The sequence below is a fragment of the Macaca mulatta genome, chromosome 5 (assembly GCF_049350105.2).
Source record: "Macaca mulatta isolate MMU2019108-1 chromosome 5, T2T-MMU8v2.0, whole genome shotgun sequence".
Lineage (NCBI taxonomy): Eukaryota > Metazoa > Chordata > Mammalia > Primates > Cercopithecidae > Macaca > Macaca mulatta.
In genome coordinates this window covers 155,109,705-155,116,860 of record NC_133410.1, presented here as the reverse complement: position 1 = coordinate 155,116,860, position 7,156 = coordinate 155,109,705, and the positions used below count along the sequence as shown (strand labels likewise).

The 7,156-nt window shown below is 39.4% G+C and overlaps 1 non-coding gene across 1 annotated transcript; it reads right to left on the bottom strand.

The window, feature by feature from the left end:
- Positions 1-5,402: 5,402 nt before the first annotated feature.
- LOC114678557 (U1 spliceosomal RNA) lies at positions 5,403-5,565 on the bottom strand. Its single transcript, XR_003729993.1, has one exon. It is a non-coding gene; the product is annotated as a U1 spliceosomal RNA (small nuclear RNA).
- Positions 5,566-7,156: the final 1,591 nt, after the last annotated feature.

Sequence of the window (7,156 nt, the reverse complement as noted above, 5' to 3'; positions counted from 1 at the left end):
AGTTGCTCAGAGAGAAAAAGCCTTATTATAACAGAATGCTGAAGATTTCTGTCATTCATTACTCTAGAATGAATCACCCTTAAGTAAGAAGAAGCTCAAGGCCTACTGTCTACCCTAATAGCTGAAGAAGTAGAGATTTCTGATCCTTTTTTTTTTTTTTTAAATTCTCAATGAAGATAAGAAATAGCAATTCTCACTGGAAAATTTCTCAGGTTAAGCTTATAAACTCTAGCCTTTGAATCATTTACAAATTTTAAAATAATAACCTGGCACTCAGATATCTAGCCAGGGCTATGTGTCCAAAAGAAACTTTAAAAACATTAAGTTTTTCCAGGGCTAGTATTAACTTTCAACTGTATTTAGCCAAATAGGAGATGTGGGCAGAGATAATCATATGATACTTTGAATCTTCAAATAAATACCAAACAGATCAGCTTCATGTGATAGTTGCAGATTTTTTTTCTTAATGTGTCTGATTTCATTTTTGACCCTAGATCAAGCTTGTCCAACCCGTGACTCAGGACAGCTTTGAATGCAGTTCAACACAAATTCATAAACTTTCTTAAAACATTTTGAGATTTTTTTGCCACTTTTTTCTAGCTCATCAGCTATCATTAGTGTTAGTGTATTTTGCATGTAGCCCAAGACAATTATTCTTCTTCCAATGTGGCCCAGGGAAGCCAAAAGATTGGACATCACTACCTTAGAGGATTGTTTAATCAAGGTATAACTGTGCTAACATAAAGAAAAAGTTTCAACTATTTATGTAAAACTAGTATGTCAGAATACAGTTGGTATGTTTTCCTAAAAAAGATTTAAAAATTCTGCTTATTACCAGCAACCACTTAACAGCCCATATCATTTAACTCAATGAATTAAATTAATCCCATGAAATAAAATGTGAGATAGGGATGATATCTGAATTCATTTTTATTCATGGCTAGAGACTATGAAGATTCTTTTGACAAGCCCTTAAAAATCTTGTGGGTGATGTTAAAAACTTCAATGTTCAAGTGCTGATTCAATCTGGGGATGGGGGTAGGGACCTCCTGATCTGACACAGTCAATTCTATACAGAGAACATGAGAATAGAAAACCCCCAAGCCATACAAAGGCTGCTGGAGTGTTCACATGCTCATTACCTGAATTTTCTAATGCTGAACAACTGAGGGATATGAATATGCAAAGCTCATAGACTCTGCCCAGCATCAGCCTCTTTCAGCCTCTCCTTTTTCGGAAAAGGAAGTCACAGTGCCTCTGGCTTTCGAAGCTCTGTGTTCTGAATTCCCAAAGCAAGCGGGAGAAGAGAGAAGAGAGAGTGTAGGTTTTTATGTGCTTGTTTGTTTTTATAGCAAAAACTAAATTTGCCTTTTTCAGAGTATGTGCTTTCAGATCAATATCAGAATTTAGCCAGTGACTCCTCATGCATTTGCCTCCCAGAGTTAGCACACATGGTTGTCCCAGAGGCAAAACAAGAGAAATCTCATTGGCTCAGCATCCTGAACTGTCTCAAGTGAGTTGCAAGTTCTTGTAGTTTTCTTCTGTTTCTCTGTGTGTGCTTTTTATGATACACAATAAGTGTACACTTTATGGGATACATGTGATATTTTGATACATGCGTACAATGTGTAATGATCAAATCAAGGTAATTCTGATAGTCATCACTCCAAACATTTATCATTTCTTTCTGTTGGAAACATTCCAAACCTTCTGGTCTAGCTATTTTGAAATATACAAAATATTATTAACTCTAGTCACCCTACTGTGCTATTGAACACTAGAACATATTTCTTCTATCTAACTGTATTTTTGTACACATTTACCGACGTTTCTCCATCCTCGTCCTCCCACTTACCCTTCCCCAACTCTGATAACTGCCGTTCTACTCTCTACCTCCATGAGATCTACATTTTTTAAGTTCCTATGTATGAATGAGAACACGAGATAGTTGTCTCTCTGTGCCTGGCTTATTTCACTTAACACAATATCCTCCAAGTTCATCCATGTTACTGCAAATGACAGGATTTCATTCTTTTTTATGGCTGAATAATATTCCACTGTGTATATATACCACAGTTTCTTTATCCATTCATCCACTGATGCACAGTGTTGATTCCATATCTTGGCTATTGTGAATAGTACTGCAACTACCATGGGAGTACAGAGATCTCTTTGACATACTGATTTTTTCCTTTTAGATATATCTATGTGCTTTTAAAATCCATTATTTGCACTTTATATATTTCTATAACTCTATGCTCAAGATTTGTTAAAAGTCCCAGTCCTTTCTAAGAATTCATGCTTGTTTGTCCATTCTATCAAACATTAATTTTGTGTAAGAGTGACTAGTTCAGATAAGGATATCTCCTAAGTCTACCAGTATCCTTTACATTTTACCAAGTGGAAGACACACTGCCTTCTCTCATAGTCCATCTGTAACCCCCTTTCCTTCCCTTTTCCACTCTGTGCTGAACAGCAAACAGCAACCAAACTATCTTGGGCCAACAATACCATCTACTGGTCATGGTGATAAACTACCAAAACTGCTTTAGTATATTCACAATCCATGTTCTCCCATTTATTCTATAATCAAAACCCAATAAATTATCTTGGAAATTTTTCAGCAAGTGAAAACTATATACACTCAGGCCATCTCAGTCACCGAAAGAAGCCCCAATTCACCACTCATTGTTGTAAATCACATTCTTGTACAGCTCTGTCCATTCCTTTATATGACCCAGTCTCACACCCTTTCCCACAATACACTCTTTCAGCGTGTTCCTTGGAGTTCACTGTGGGTCATTAGCAAAATTTCCTATATCCTTGAAGTAGTCTCTACATCACCTTCGTCTCTCTATTCTAAATGAAACCTGATCTTTCTGCAGCTATGAATAGTCACTGCCAGTTTCAGCTTATCATCCTTTCCTTCTCCCTAAACATCCTTGCTTCCGCTGAAGTTCAGCCATGGGTCACCTCACTTCTCCATATGTCCAATCATCTACAGACTTCATAGTCATTTTGCATCATTCCTTGAAGATTCTCATGCCCTACCCACTGTCATCTCTCCAACAGCATTCTTCTCCTAATTCTTGGTGATTTCAATATCATTGAAAAGATCCTTACAATAATCTAGCCTCTCAGGCTCTTGGTGTTCTCTCCTGCCATCATCTTGTCCTCCACATCACTCCAGTCACCTGCTCTTATGGTTGCACTCTAGACCTTACTATTATCAATCACTGCACCCCCTTTCATAATGTCAATTTCAGATGTCAAATACTCCCACCACTACCTCCCATCTCCATCTTATTCTGATCATTTTCAAGTCACACAATGGACATGTATCTATTGACCTTAGCATCTATTTCTCACTTCCTTATGTCTGCATTTACCTCTATCCTCAATTAAGATTCAACAGTTCAACATGATAACCATTACCTTATATAATCCCAATTCCCTTGTCCTTCTCTTCCACCATCAAATTTACTTTTTCTTAGTTAAATCCCAACTTCCACCTACTCCTTCTTGCTTCTGATCTGTTGAAAATGGCTGAAAAAAAAAAAACAGTTATGCTAACAGATTTACTTCAGTTCCTAATTGTCAACCTCAAGTGGGCCTTCACTGTTGCCAGGGAATTTCACTGCCTTTGAATATACACTTTCATCTCTTATTCTCCTAAACAACTATTTTATACCCTTCTTTTCTCTTCGAACCTACAGCGTCTTGCCATTTATTCTTACTCTAATTCTCTTTATTCTCACTATAACGACTTTGCTCTTCATTTTACTAAGAAAATAGAGATAATTAGAAGGAACTTCCTCATGCTTCCATCACCAAATACACACACTTTCCTCTATGCCCTGCATCTTGTCTTCCCTTCTGTTACATTAAATAGATGATCTCTGTTCCTATCTAAAGATAATTCCACCTATAAAATGGATCTTGTCTTCTAAGAGTATCTTTCTGGAAGTTATGGGTCTTATCTGTATCATAGTTTCCTCTCTGACTGGATCATTTTTGTCTTTAAAAATAAACCCCTGCCAGGCACAGTGGCTCATATCTGTAATCCCAGCACTTTGGGAGGCCAAGGTGGGAGAATCGCTTGATTTTAGGAGTTCAAGACCAGCCTGAGCAACATTGGGAGACCCTGTCTGTATAAAAAATTTTTTTAAATTAGCCAGGCATGGCGGCTTGTGCCTGCAGTCCCAGCTACTCAGGAGGCTGAGCGGGGCGGGGGGGGCGGTGATTGCTGAAGGGAGGTGGAGGCTGCAGTGAGCCATGATGGTGCCACTGCATTCTAGCCTGGGCAACAGAGTGAGATCCTCTCTCTAAAATAAAATTAAATTAAAAAACTCAAACTCTAACTTGACTGCACATGCCCTCCTAGGTACTACCTGATTTCTCTGCTCCCTATCATAGCAAAAACCTTCAAATGGCGGGCCGCATTTTCTGTCTGTACTCCTCCTAGTATTTCCTGAAGCAAGTTCAAGAGGCTTGTATGCACTCAAAGATTAACAGTGATATCCATGTTGCCAAGCTAATGGTTTTTTCTTAGTTCTCATCTTCCTTCATTATCAGAGGCATTTGTGTCACTTTTGATCATTCCCTTTCTTAAAAAGCCTTCCTTGCTTGACTTTCTTTCTTTTTTTTTTTTTTTTTTTTTTTTTTTTGTCTTCCTAGGTCTCTGATCATTCCTCCTGCCATATCCTTGCTGGTTCCTCTTCATATTCCAGACCTCTACACTTGAGAGTGCCAAAATGTTCAATCCTCAGATCTCGCCTTTATCACTCTTCAGGTGATCTCACTTAATCTTCAGACTTCAAATGCCACCTACATGCAGATAATTTCAAATTTCTATCTGTAGCCCAGGCCTCTTCTTTGAATTCTAAACTCATATAATCAACTTCCTACTTGGTATTGCCATATGGAGGACTGACACGCATCTCAAATTTAACATGCCCAAAACTGAACTCGTGGTTCCACCCCTCACATATGTTCCTTTCCCTGTTTTTGCTCATAACAGTAAATGACAACTTCTTTCTCTCAGTTTCTTGAGTCCAAGATCTTGAGTCATCCTTGACTCCCTCTCTCTGTTTTCTTGCTTTTTGTTGTGGACATTTTTAAACACAGATGAAAGTAGAGTGAACCTTGACCGCACTTTTGTTTTTTGCTTACACTCCACATCTGATCCATCAACAAGTCCTACTTGTTCTACTTTCAAAGAAAACACAGACTACTTCCCAGCAGCACTCGTCGTTGTGACTCTCTTGGAGCCACCACTGCTTCTCATCTGAACTACTGTGAGAGACTCCTAACTGTTCTACTGACTTCTGCCCATGCTTCTATGTTTTCTTTTATTTTTTATTTCTTTACACAGAGGATGCCTGTTCTTAGGCTGTGAAGACCAAGGGAAAGCGTGAACGCAATCCCTCACTACACAAATTACGCAGTCAAGTTTCCCACATACGGGCAAATCACGGGGGTCAGCACATCCAGAGTGCAATGGATAAACCTGGCCCTCGGAAAACCACCTTCGTGAACATGGTATCTCCCCTGCCAGATAAGTATGCTTCTGTGTTTTCAATGGAGCAATTGGAATTTTCTTGCAAGATTATACCACAGCTCTACTCAAAGCCCTCTTCTCACCTTCCTCAGAGTGGAACTCTAAAGTTCTTATTAGAGCTGCACCCTCCACTGCCTTGTCACTGCCACATGTCTTACCACTTCCTTCTCATGCCTTCCTCCCCCAGCCTGGCCTGCTTTGTGCTCTAACTCACTAATCATGTCTAGCTTCAGGATCTTTGCACTTCACGTTTCCTCTGCCTGGAATGCCATTCTTCACATCTCTGCTCAAAGGTAACCTTGTCAACAAGTCCTTCCCTGACCACTTTACAGATTAACATCTTCCTTTCTGCCCGGTCACTTATATCTCTATTTTAAAATGTTTTTTCTTCATTTAACTTATCTTCATTAACAATATTTATTTGTTTGCTTGCTTGTTTTTTGAGAGAGGGTCTCACTCTGTCACCCAGGCTGAAGTGTAGTGGCACGATCTCAGTTCACTGCAACCTCCGCCTCCCTGGCTCAAGCGATTCTCCCACCTCAGCACCCCCAGTAGCTGGGACTACAGACGCATGCCACCACACCTGGATAATTTTTGTGTTTTTTGTGGAGATGGGGTTTTGCCATGTTGCCCAGGCTGGTCTTGAATTCTGGTGCTCAAGCAATCCTCCCACCTGGGGCTCCCAAAGTGCTGGGATTACAGGCAGGAGCCACTGCGCCTGGCTATTTGTTGTTTTATATTTCTCCCCAACTAGAATGTAAGCTCCATGAAAGTAAGAACTTCATCTGTTTTGTTCATTGTTTCCCCCGCCACCCAGTGTTTTGAATAGTGCTTGGTGTATAATAGGAATTTAATGAATATTTGCCAAACAAATCTTTTTTCTTTCTCTATTCTTCCAACTGTTGCATCGTTAGCCAAAAGAATCTCTTTCTTCTCTCTCTCTCTCTCTCTCTCATTCTGGTTCCATCTATTCTTCCTTGTTTCTCTCTCTTTCATTACTTCTGTTAGCATCTCTGAGTCCCAAAGGAAGTAATGTAATCTGGGGCTGAATATAAACACCTTCAGAGCCCAAGTGGGCCGGGCATGTGTTAAGTAGCAGGGTGCAAAGCCACAGGGGGTGGCGGAGTTTATCGTCTTACTCCAAGCTATTCACATTTTTTAAAGTTAAACAATCCACCTGTCCAGCGAGCTTGAGCCTGCAGGTCATAAGTTTGCTATCCTTGTCCTCATCACAGCCAGGAAGCCCAAGAATGGTGGTAGTGCTATACAGTTCTTGTATGAAGGACATTTTTTTAAATTTTAAAATTAAATTTGACAAACTACAAATGCACGGTAGCCTGCTTCACAATTTCCTCAAGTTTGTCTTTAGTGCTTCATCCATATTAAATTAAACCTACTTTCTTCAAGTTCTAGCATTTGAGGTGTTTTCTTGAATATTTCACTCTTTTCTTTGTGTTATGACTAATATAAAATTGTCTACTAATTTTCATAGTGAGTTTTATATCTTAGTATTTAGTACACAGTATTTTATAGATCCTTTATAAGGCTTCGGGTCCCCAATGCTACCATCTAGTGACGAAGCAAATGGGATTAAAT